The 12,797-nt window shown below is 44.1% G+C and overlaps 1 protein-coding gene across 1 annotated transcript in view; it reads right to left on the reverse strand.

The window, feature by feature from the left end:
* Positions 1 to 12,797, reverse strand: part of LOC122794358 — a 362,344-nt gene that overhangs the window by 110,468 nt on the left and 239,079 nt on the right. The window lies entirely within an intron of this gene.

Raw genomic sequence — 12,797 nt, forward strand, 5'->3', positions numbered from 1 at the left:
TCAGAGACACTCTCCCACCATAGCAATAACTAATGGTTTAAACATATATCCCATGATACACGGGACCATATACCCCGGAAGGGGTCAAGACACGTCGATCATACTCTAATCCTACCAGTTCTTCCAAACACGTGGGGAGGGAAAGGGAGGGAATGTAAGAACAAAGGTGAGATGAACACTCTACATGGAATGTTATGGTAAGGACATAACTTCTTTATGTAAGAGTTTTCAATCTCGCCGTTTGTTCTTACACACGGGTAGCATCCCTAGCTCAGTCACCCCGAGTGACTCATGGAAGAACGTTCCTAAGCACAGTGGAACCAAATGATGTCCTATTCTTGGAGACTTTGTCCACTCTATAATGAGTGATGAAAGTATGTGGCTTAGACCACGTGGCTGCTGCACAAATAGTGTCCAAAGGTAAACGAGCTGCATGAGCTAAGGAAGTGGAGACGGATCTGGTAGAATGGGCCTGCCTTAGGTTTGGTGAGTAAGGATTGATTTGATTTAGAGTATACAAAGGCTATACAGTCAGCAAGCCATTTAGATAGTGTACGTTTAGTAATTGCCATGCCCTTTTTATTGTCTGCAAATGCGATGAAGAGCTGATCTGTTTTCCTGTAAGCTTTGGTCCTATCCAAATAAAATCTTAACTGCCTGTGAACATCCAACTTGTGCAACATATACTCCAGTTTGTTAGTATGGTTCTTGAAAAAGGTAGGGAGTTCTATAGACTGGTTAATATTCATAACTGAGCATACTTTTGGAAGGAAAGATGGATTTGTACGCAAAGAGACCCTGTCTGGATGGAATATCAAGTAAGGTGGTCTGACCGATAATGCTTGCAACTCTGATACTCTATGAGCTGAGGTCACGGCGACGAGAAACAGCGTCTTCCACGATAAGAACTTTAAGAGACATGACGAAGCAGGTTCAAAAGGTGGCAACATGAGTTGCGACAGCAACAAATTCAGGCTCCATGGAAAGAAAGGTTTTCTGACAGGTGGTCTAAGATGGAAGGTTCCTTTCATAAAGGCCTTACAAAGTCTGTGAGACATAATGGGAGAACCTTCCTCACCAATATGGAAGTTTGATATGGCCGCCAACTGTACTCTTAGCGGTGAAGTAGAAGCTCCTTCATGAAAAAGGATAGACAAGAATTCTAAAATTTTATGTAGAGGAGCTACCAAGGGGTCTAAGTTTTGGCTAGATGCCCAATATACAAAGCATTTCCACTTACTCGTATAGAGTTTAGTAGTGGAAGCTTTATGAGAAGCAACCAGAATGTGTTGAACTGCCGGGGGGAGTAGATGAGACCTGGCTAGGCAGGGAAGCGGAGCAGCCAAGCTGCTAGTTTGAGGGACTGTAGAGACGGGTGAGGAACTCCCGACGAATGGGTCAGCAGATCTGGTACTGGGTCCAGAATCCATGGTTCCTCTATTTGATGGGCTCGAAGAAAGGGGAACCATATTTGACGAGGCCAGAATGGGGCTATGAGTATTATAGTCCTTTCCAGGTTCCTGGCTTTCTGTAGAAATCTGGGAATCAGGGGAGTAGGCGGAAATGCATATAGGAGACCTGGGGGCCAATCGTGTATCAGTGCGTCCCTGGGGACATCCCCCAGAGGGGGTAGAAGAGCAAAGTAGCTTCTGCATTTTGCATTCAACGGGGAAGCAAACAGATCGCAGCAAGGCTGGCCCCATTTGCGGAAGATCTTTTCTGCCGTCTGTGAATTGAGGGACCACTCGTGAGGTAACAGGATGGCTCTGCTCAACCTGTCCGCAATGACGTTGGATGACCCCGGGATGTGCATTGCTATCAGAAAGCGACCCATGGACTCTGCCCATTGCCAAATTCTCATGGCCTCTCTGCATAACGGGTAAGACCTGGTTCCCCCTTGCTTGTTTATGTACCAGACTACAGACATGTTGTCTGGCTGAACTGCTACTGTTCCTAGAGGTAAGAGGGCTTGGAAGTGTTGCAACACCAGGAACATCTCCCTCAACTCCAGAACATTTATATGTAGAGTGTACTCTGTGCTGGACGATTCTCCTTGGACTGTTCTTCCCTGAAAAAGGCCCCCCACCCTATCAGGGAAGCGTCTGTGGTTATTGTGGCTGTTGGACTGGGTAGAACGAACGGACGACCCATAGTGAGGTTCTGATCGCGCACCCACCATGAGAGGTCCCATCTGCAAGAGTCTGTTATCCTGATCTTGTGCGCCAGGGGTAAGTGTTGGAATGACCACTGCGCGAAGAGCAGCCATTGTAGGATCCTCATGTGTAACCTTCCCATAGGGACTGCAATTAGTGCGGCTGCCATCAGTCCCAACACTTTTAACACCAGTTTGGCTGGGGCTTTCTTGCTGACCAGAAGAAGAAGAACCTGCTGTTTGAGGGTTGAGGCCCTTATTGGAGGGAGCTTCAGTAGTGTTGATCGTGTATTTAGGTCTGCTCCGATGAAGGAAATACACTGTGAGGGCGATAAGCAAGACTTTTCGAAGTTTATAGAAATTCCTAAGTGGGAACAAAGGCTGACTGTGTAGTCTCTGGCTTGCAATAAACCACGCTCGGTGGTGGCGGTGAGGAGCCAGTCGTCCAGATAGGGAAACACCTGGAATCCTTGACGTCTCAAGTGAGATGCAACTACTGCCATGCATTTGGTGAATACCCTGGGGGCTGGGGTGAGTCCAAAGGGCAGAGCTCGAAACTGAAAGTGACTGGCTCCCAGCCGGAAGCCCAGGTGATCTCTGGACGGTCTGGCCATTTTGATGTGGTAGTACGCATCTTTGAGATCTATAGAGCACATCCAATCGTCCTTCTATAAGAATGGAAGGATTGATTGAAGCGTGACCATCCAGAACTTTTCCTTCTTCACAAAGTTGTTGAGATGGCTGAGATCTAAGATCGGTCGCCAGTCCCCTGTCTTTTTTGGAACTAAAAAGAACCTTGAGTAAGTTCCGGATTCTCTTTGGTCCGCCGGGACTGGTTGGATGACTCTGTTTTCGAGCAGCTTTGAAATTTCTACAGCTGCTGGATTTCGCAGACGGGGTGGCACGTCTGGAAACTTTCTTTGTAGAGGTGGCACTGATGTGAAGGGGATTTTGTATCCTCTGGTTATAATGCTTTTTACCCAAGAATCCGAAGTAATGTTTAGCCAGGCCAGTGGGTATAAAGCCAAGCGACCACCAACTGCCTCCAGAGCAGAACAGCCGGGCCTCCCTTCAGGAGTGCTGGAAAGGCTTCCCAGGGACGGAATCCCTGTCGCCTAGGTTATGCGGACCCCCTCTGCCGCCGGGGCGGCGTCTTCCATTTCTACCCCCTCCTCTGCCTCTGGAGGGAGTATCACTCTGTGCAGTCTGGAAAGATCCCTGATTCTTACGGAACCACATTTTTCCGCCTCGTTGCCCTTTGCGGTATAGTCTAGTAGGAGCGGAAAAACGGACCCCGACAGCAGACAGGGTCTTTCCCTCTTGCTCACACTGAGTGAGAGTCTCCTTAACCTTGGGCCCGAAAAGTGTGGCACCATCAAAAGGGGCATTGGCAAAGGAAGACTTGAAGGCTTCTGCAAAGGAGCACAGCCGCATCCATAATTGCCTTCGAAGAGCAATCGCTGAAGCTGCAGCTCTACTCGATCCCTCGGCTGCATACGAGATGAGCCTCATGGATGAGTTTACTATGGAGGTGAGGGTGTTAAGTTGTGCTGTTACTTTTTCTGAAACAGCAGCATCTGTGTTACCCTGGAGGGTATCTGTCAGCTCCTTGATGAGATCCCTCTGCAAACATTTGAAGTGAGTCAAATAGTTTAGTGAATGCATGGAAAAAGTCGCTGAACTAAAAACGTGCTTCCCATATCTGTCCATAGTCCTAGAATCCTTATTAGGAGGATGAACAGATGAGGAAGATTCAGACATCTCCTTTTTCGTGGCTGCCGCCACCACCATAGCATCGACAGGAACTCCCTTAGTGAGATAAGATTTATCTTGGGGGGCAGTGATGAACTTGTTTGGTTTCCTAGGGACTGGTTCCACTGTGTCAGGTGCCTCCCATGCCCTTCGAGCAATCAAATCCATTAATTCATCGAAGGGCGGAGTCACCCAGGAGGTAGAAGGATGAGCCCCAAAAGCCTTCAGCAGCACCGACTCATCCTCAGTGGGGGCTAGGGATTGCCAATCACCCCTCTGTTTCAAGATCTCCAGGATGTCTGCAAATGACACATCCTCCGAGGGTGATTTGGGGGACCCCTCTGCCTCATCCAAGTCGGTGTCAGACGTTAGAGATTCCTGTGGGGAATCTATGTGCTTCCTCTTGCACAACCATTTCCTCGGGACCTCATCAGAGGGGGCTTCTGGTGAGGCCTCCAAGGAACAGGGGGAACCCTCTGGGGGTGGCTGAGGCAATTGGGCTCTACGCTTGGGATGGATCGTGGGAGCAGAAACAGAAAGTGGCCCTTTTGGGGAAGGAGAAGATTCCCCTGATGATGTGGCTGTCTGTGCTGACAATACTTTCCTCATAAGGTCAAAGGCCCCTGAACCCCTGGCCGAGGGCTCCCCCGGTTCCGAAGAACATGGGAGCATCCCAGACCCGGGTGCCGTGGGCTCCAACCCCAAGGACGGAGCCGAGACAGTCTGTGCATAGGCCCCGAGAGGGAGAGTCGGTACCGACAGGTCGGTACGACTCTCAGTCCCGGAACCGAGGAGAGACCTTCAGCTCCGCAACTCCCCTATCGGTTCTGAAGGAGTCGAAGTCAATGGTGACGATCGTGCAATGGACGGTTTCGGCACCGAGGGCTCCACTATCATCATGTCATCCTCTCCCGGCTCCGAGATCTGGATGGGTCTCGAAGGAGGACCCGTTGGAGATATGGGGAGGCCTTCTAGTTTCGACATCAACTGGGAGGAAACTGCAATTAACTTGGAAAGGGCCGTGTTTTCCATGAGTTTCTGCATGAAACGATCCACATCTGTCTCAGATAAAGGTCTGGAAGAACGGGTTGAAGGAGCCAAAGATGGCACCGACCGAAGAATGGACGGTGGTGGCAGCTCCAACACCGGTTCCAAGATCTGGGGCTCAGGAAAAGATAAATGTTCGACGCTCGGCCCCGAGATCTGTGGAACCGGCGAACGAACCCAAGAAGATGAACTCGGAGCCGATGACATGGGCTCCGACATCTTCGACCCCTTCAAGGATTAAGAAGCCTGATCCGACTTGTCCAAAGCGTCTTGAAAGGCAGGCTTCAGTAACCCTCTGTCTATAAGCTTCCTGCGCCTATCTGTCATGATCCTCCCGCTAAAGGAATGGCAATACAGCAATCCTCTTGAAGATGGAGAGGGCCAAGACAGTACACGCAGGAAGCATGATTGTCAGTAAATGACATTTTCTGCCCACACTGACATCTTTTAAAGCCAGATTTAGCTTTTTCTGACATACTAATATAACAACAATAGCTAATGAGTACAGAAAATCTGCTAATCCTATATGTATATAGATATGTAGAAAGGGCTATATAAAAGAAGACACTCACAAAACCACACCCAAAGAAGAAGGGTTAGGCCACAAAAGGGTGCCTGAAGAAAAAAAATGGGATATATATATATATATATATATATATATATATATATATATATATATATATATATATATATATTCTATCTGGTCCAAGCTCTCCTCGATCCGATCTGTTGCAGCGGCAAACTAGATCTGGGTAATGGCAGGGAGGATTGTGGGATATGGGCTGGTCAAGAGCTTCTCTGAGATTCAGAGCTTTGCAATTCGGCCGACTCGGAGCCGAGGATCGGCTCCAAACCAGTGTGTAAGAACAAACGGCGAAATTGAACACTCTTACATCACTTCTACAGACTTTTATCTATCTCACCAGAGACAATATCAAAAATAGCTGTACAACACTTTTTAGCTGGATGAGCTTCTCCCAATACACAAATACAGTTACAAGTTCTCTAGTTTGCATGGATGAACTGTTCAATAAAATGTGAAAGGCAACTCAGTCAATAGCTACTGTGTTGTTTGATCCACTAAGGATATATTCGTGCAGCTCCAGCAAGATGAACAAGATAGGGCTACAGACACTTTCCTATGTAGGCCTTTCTCAGGCCAAATAAATGAAGTGCAACTGGCACTGAGATAGTTAAATGAGAATCTGCAGCAAGAATGCAGAACAGCACAGAAATGCCATGCAAAGGCAGAAACAGGCAAGTTATACTTCATCTAAATTTGGGAATGAAGGGATAATCATACAGAAATAAAAATGCATCACAGGATGAAAGAAAAGTGTTCTTGGGATGTAAAGATATTGCCCAATTGTTTTAAGAACCAAATTGTGACACAGAATCCACATGGACAATTCACTCATAACGATTATCATCAAGAACACAAATAAAAATGTGTGCATCAGCCATGCAGTGTTTCTTTATAGCCAGCATGAAAATTCTGTTTTGTGATTCCTTGCTAAATTAGTGAATAAAATATGGCTAACTGAGCTGCATTATTTAAAAATCTCTCACATGACCTCCATCCCCCCATCTTCCCACACTGAAACTCGGGGATAAGGAGTAAGTGGGAACCATCAAGTAAGAAATCTCCTCCAAAGAAGAGAAAAAATATCTGTCACAGGTAAATAAAAAGGTTACTGATGAGATCACAAGAAGGCATTATTCATCAACCTCTTACATGTAGATTTGCTATCCCTAACTCTTCAATTATTCTTATTAGAAGACACCAGCCCAGGGAGAGCTGTACTTCTCTAACCTGTTGGTGAACAAGTTCATGTGTACTACAGCAGGCACAAGGAGCTACAGAAGCACTCCGGGCAAAACAGGGATCTTACAGAGAATCATCCAGAACAGTCTAATTCAGCATAGAGTAACGCAATCTTTTGGGCACAGATGTATCAGTGTTTTGCACTTCAGTTAACTGTTTAGTGTGTTACTGCTTTATTTTTATTTGTTGATTTCTTTTCTTTAAATCATTCTGAAGGACCCTAACACTTGAAATTCCTTGTTGAGGTAGTTTCTTTAAATTATTTGTTGTAGCATTACACTTGCAAGCAATCTTTCTTGGCGTTATTACATCAACAGGTTAGCAGTGCCCTGTACAAACACACACGTCTAAAAAGTAAATTTTATCTACCAAAATAGTAGTTATGTCTTACCATAACGTTTCATCTGTGTTGTTGATCTTCATTAATCCTTGACTGTGGGCTCGGTTCCAAGCCTCGGAACTGAATTGCCAGTTTACTGAAGCTCGTGCCTTCCAAACTCTCTAGCTAGGCTCTTACCCATACTGCTCCTCTCTAATTTACCTCAGATCGAGTTTGCCTAAAATGGTGGCAGACAGACAGTAGATAACAGTAAGAGACCAGATCTGAGTCCTTATTAGGAAGCCAGTCTTGGGAGTATTCGATCCACCAAGAGTCTCAGGCTGGAGGAAGGAGGGGAGGAATGTCAAGGATTAGTGAAGATTGACAACACAGATGGAACGTTATAGTAAGACATAACTTCTTTATCTGATGTTGTCAATCTTAATGTACTTTATGACTGTGGGACAGAGTCCCTAGCTAAATGAATCTTGGTAGGTCTCACAGAAGAATATTCCTAAGTGCCATCAAACCGAATGATGCATGTCCCCCTAGAGACCTGGTCCAATTTGTAATGAGTGATAAAAGTACGAGGAGAAGACCAGGTGGCTGCTGCACAAATGTCACCCAAAGACGCTCTGGCATGAAAAACTGCAGAAGCTGGTACCTAGTAGAGTGGACTTCCATCGGGCATGGAGGGTGAAGCACTTTTGAATGACAGATGAACATGATACAATCTCTGAGCCACTTAGCTAACGTAACCTTGGAAACTCGGTTACCTAAGGCAAAGTGAGGAAAAAGCAACAAAAGTTGGTCAGATTTTCTGAAATCCCTTGTTCTGTGAAGATTTATTTATTTTTTCCATTTCTTGACCGGGATAGTCCGACTGGATATATGTCCATTTTCAGCAGAGGTTGTGATGCCCATGCCCTGGCCCAGCAATCAAGGAGCCTCAATCCTCACCACTAACACCAGAGAGGGTGTCTCATATATGAAAGAAAGTATACAAATACACACAGTAAAGTGCAATTTCCCTTAAGAGCACACAGAGATCACAGTCAGTTTGGGGCTGGTTACTCCCTTGCTCTCCAGATCCCCAATAAGACTCCCCACTGTCACAGCTATAGGGTCCAGATCTCAGCCTAGCTGGGCAAGCTAAAACCTCCAGCACCCTCTCTGTCCAACCAGTGCTTCGTGTCCCTGCCCAAGTAGCTGTCACACACACACACACACACACACACACACACACACACACACACACACACACACACACTTTGAGATAAGAGTTTATACAACCACACAGACTCTCCTGGGAAAGGCTGGCACAGGTTCTCCAGCTGTGCCCTATTACCCAGACTATATGGTAGTATCACCTGCCACCACCCAGCTAATATTTGTCAGCTAATCAAAGGCCCTTAAAAGGGTGTCCAATTATTATTGTGCAATATTATAACAGTAGAGGCTTATTAGAGTGACTTGGTACTGTAAACACTATAAATATGCAATGTACTCTAGAGCTTAAATTATCTCTACACAAAACAGCCACAGTTGAAAGGTTTTAAAATATTTAATAATAAATAATAAAAACAAAAGACAATACTTCTTACTACACAGTGCTAGTCAAGAGTTCAAAGATCACAGAAAAATACTTAAAATAATTCAGTAGTACAGTTCTGACATCACAGAAAAACACTTAGATAGGAACTAGAAAGATTAGACTATTTCCTAAAAGAAAACACAAGTTTAAGATAAACTTACATAAGAAAACAGGCAGAGTGCTGATGAGTTGGCTGGTCAAGACAAAAATGCTTAATCCTCTTGGGTTCTCTCTCTTTAAATTGAAATTGCAGTTCTGATTCACATTACATCATTCTTCACACTTCCCTGGGTTCCCAGGCTAACAGAATCTGCATTTACATTCTTAACATCTCCTTTTGTTATCTTGCAGCTGGTCAGGAAGTAGAGCAATAAAAATACAGTTGCATGTTTAAATCTAGCAATTTAACTCTTGGTTAAAACAACAGAAAGAATTTCTTCATCTAGACCCATCAGAATCACTGTCTACATCAAAGGGTCAGTATATGCTTTGCTTTGGTCAGTAGAGTTCACTGTTGTCACTTTTTTTCCAGTTCCACATGTAACACTATTTAAACAGATGCCTACCCCATCTCCATACTTATTAATAGGACCTTAGAAGAAGGTGTGGTTCCCTCTATCTGGAAAATTTTCACATATTATCCCTCTCTTTAAAGGTGGTGACTCTTTGGAATATTCCAACTTCCGCCCCATAGCATTGCTATCTCCTCTTGCAAAAATAATGGAGAAATGTATCCACAAGCAGGTACTAAATCACTTATTAGACCATAATCTCCTAGCTAACTGTCAACATGGTTTTCGGCCATTCCATAGTACTACCACAGCCTTACTATCCTTCATCGACTCAGTCAACACTAACCGCAACAAAAATCTTCTTTCTTCAGCATTCTTTGTTCACCTGTCCAAAGTATTTCACATGGTCAATCATCATCTGCTCCTCCATCGCTTAAAATCTCTCTCTCTTGACAATCCTGCAATAAACTGGTTCACATCCTACCTAGACAACCGAAAACAGGCTGTTCTCTGGCATAACCATCTCTCAGACCTCCTCCCCACCTCTATAGGGGTTCCACAGGGGTCTATCCTAGGTCCTCTACTGTTTTCCATATTTATTAATGACCTTCATCTAGCCACTCCTCTATCAACTTGCATTCAATACGCAGATGACACCACCGTCATTTTCTCTGCCCCAACACAATCCGAACTTCACTCACTCACACAAAAAACCTTCACAACCATTGAGCATTGGTTCTCTAACCATTGTCTCCTTCTCAACCCTAAGAAAATCAAACTCCTACTTTTTATACCCACTAGTATGTCTCCCTCCCTTAGCTTCATACTTACATCCAATAACGGTACCCTTATCTCTCCAGACCATACCACCAAACTCTTAGGTATTACAATCGACAATCAGCTAAAATTTGACAACCATATAAAAGCTACAATTAAATCTACCAATAGAAAACTAGGTTCTCTGTATAGAATCAAATCTTTCCTAACTCCTGAAGCCAGAACTACTATAGCTAGAACCAACTTAATCTCTACCCTATTATATGCCTCCCCCATCTATACTAAGCTCTCTAAGTACAATCTTAACAAACTATCTACAGCCTATAACAGTACTGCCAGATTTGCCACAAACTCTCCATATAGGACTCATCACTGTCAAAACCTAAAAAAACTAGGCTGGCTAGAGCTACCTCACCTAATATCATTCAACCAACTCACTATTGCCCATAAAGCCCTTTACCACCCTGACAACACTCCAATGCTCTCCACCCTCATTATGCCATATAACAATCTGAGGAATCTACGCTCATCCAACAAAATACTGATCCATACTTCTTTATCTAATAACTTAGCAGGTAATTCCTTATTCTCCAACTCAGTGGGTAAAATATGGAACCAACTACCAAATTACCTTACTTGCCTTACATCTCTCCCACTATTCAAAACTAACCTAAAACTCTTCCTTTCCAACCACTGGCTATGCTCTTGCCATAACCCTGACTAACCTTTTCTTTTCTTTTTTTCCCATATTATCTGCTTTCTCCACCACCCATCCTTCTTCTTACTTCCTTCTCTTGCAATTTAAATCTCCTCTCCAAGCTGAGTGCCTTTTCCCTTCATAACAATAAGTTATGCTTCACAGAAGAATATTCCTAAGTGCCATCAAACCGAATGATGCATGTCCCCCTAGAGACCTGGTCCAATTTGTAATGAGTGATAAAAGTACGAGGAGAAGACCAGGTGGCTGCTGCACAAATGTCACCCAAAGACACTCTGGCATGAAAAACTGCAGAAGCTGGTACCTAGTTGAGTGGACTTCCACCGGGCATGGAGGGTGAAGCACTTTTGAATGACAGATAAACACGATACAATCTCTGAGCCACTTAGCTAACGTAACCTTGGAAACTCGGTTACCTAAGGCAAAGTGAGGAAAAAGCAACAAAAGTTAGTCAGATTTTCTGAAATCCCTTGTTCTGTGAAGATTTATTTATTTTTTACATTTCTTGACTGGGATAGTCTGACTGGACGTATGTCCATTTTCAGCAGAGGTTGTGATGCCAGTGCCCTGGCCCAGCAATCAAGGAGCCTCAATCCTCACCACTAACACCAGAGAGGGTGTCTCATATATGAAAGACAGGATACAAATACACACAGTAAAGTGCAATTTCGCTTAAGAGCACACAGAGATCACAGTCAGTCTGGTGCTGGTCGCTCCCTTGCTCTCCAGATCCCCAATAAGACTCCCCATTGTCACAGCTATAGGGTCCAGATCTCAGCCTAGCTGGGCAAGCTAAAATCTCCAGCACCCTCTCTGTCCAACCAGTGCTTCGTGTCCCTGCCCAAGTAGCTGTCACACACACACACACACACACACACACACACACACACACACACACACACACACACACACACACACACACACTTTGAGATAAGAGTTTATACAACCACACAGACACTCCTGGGAAAGGCTGGCACAGGTTCTCCAGCTGTGCCCCTATTACCCAGACTATATGGTAGTACCACCTGCCACCACCCAGCTAATATTTGTCAGCTACTCAAAGGCCCTTAAAAGGGTGTCCAATTATTGTGCAATATTACAACAGTAGAGGCTTATTAGAGTGACTTGGTACAGTAAACACTATAAATATGCAATGTACTCTAGAGCTTAAATTATCTCTACACAAAACAGCCACAGTTGAAAGGTTTTAAAATATTTAATAATAAATAATAAAAACAAAAGACAATACTTCTTACTACACAGTGCTAGTCAAGAGTTCAGAGATCACAGAAAAATACTTAAAATAATTCAGTAGTACAGTTCTGACATCACAGAAAAACACTTAGATAGGAACTAGAAAGATTACACTATTTCCTAAAAGAAAACACAAGTTTAAGATAAACTTACATAAGAAAACAGGCAGAGTGCTGATGAGTTGGCTGGTCAAGACAAAAATGCTTAATCCTCTTGGGTTCTCTCTCTTTAAATTGAAATTGCAGTTCTGATTCACATTACATCATTCTTCACACTTCCCTGGGTTCTCAGGCTAACAGAAACTGCAATTACATTCTTAACATCTCCTTTTGTTATCTTGCAGCTGGTCAGGAAGTAGAGCAATAAAAATACAGTTGCATGTTTAAATCTAGCAATTTAACTCTTGGTTAAAACAATAGAAAGAATTTCTTCATCTAGACCCATCAGAATCACTGTCTACATCAAAGGGTCACTATATGCTTTGCTTTGGTCAGTAGAGTTCACTGTTGTCACTTTTTTTCCAGTTCCACATGTAACACTATTTCTTTACATTTAAGACAACAAGCCTGTAGTTTACATTCATATTTACAAATTACAGAATTATCTGCAAAATTCTATCTGGCTAGGCTGGAAGACTTCATCCATCTTTACCCACTCTTCATCTATCTCCCTTCGGAGAACTCAAGCAAGTTTTTCAAGTGACCCTTGAGAAACACTGCTTTAGAAGGTCAGGTCTATCTGAGTATACCTTACCCCATTCCCTGTCTTGAGAGCCCATATGCACTGGCACTGCTACTCCCACTGCGGTGCTACACTGACATATCATATGCTTGCGACCTCAGGTGCC

This window comes from Protopterus annectens, chromosome 2.part1, assembly GCF_019279795.1.
Source record: "Protopterus annectens isolate FY-2018-M chromosome 2.part1, PAN1.0, whole genome shotgun sequence".
Taxonomy (NCBI): Eukaryota; Metazoa; Chordata; order Ceratodontiformes; family Protopteridae; genus Protopterus; species Protopterus annectens.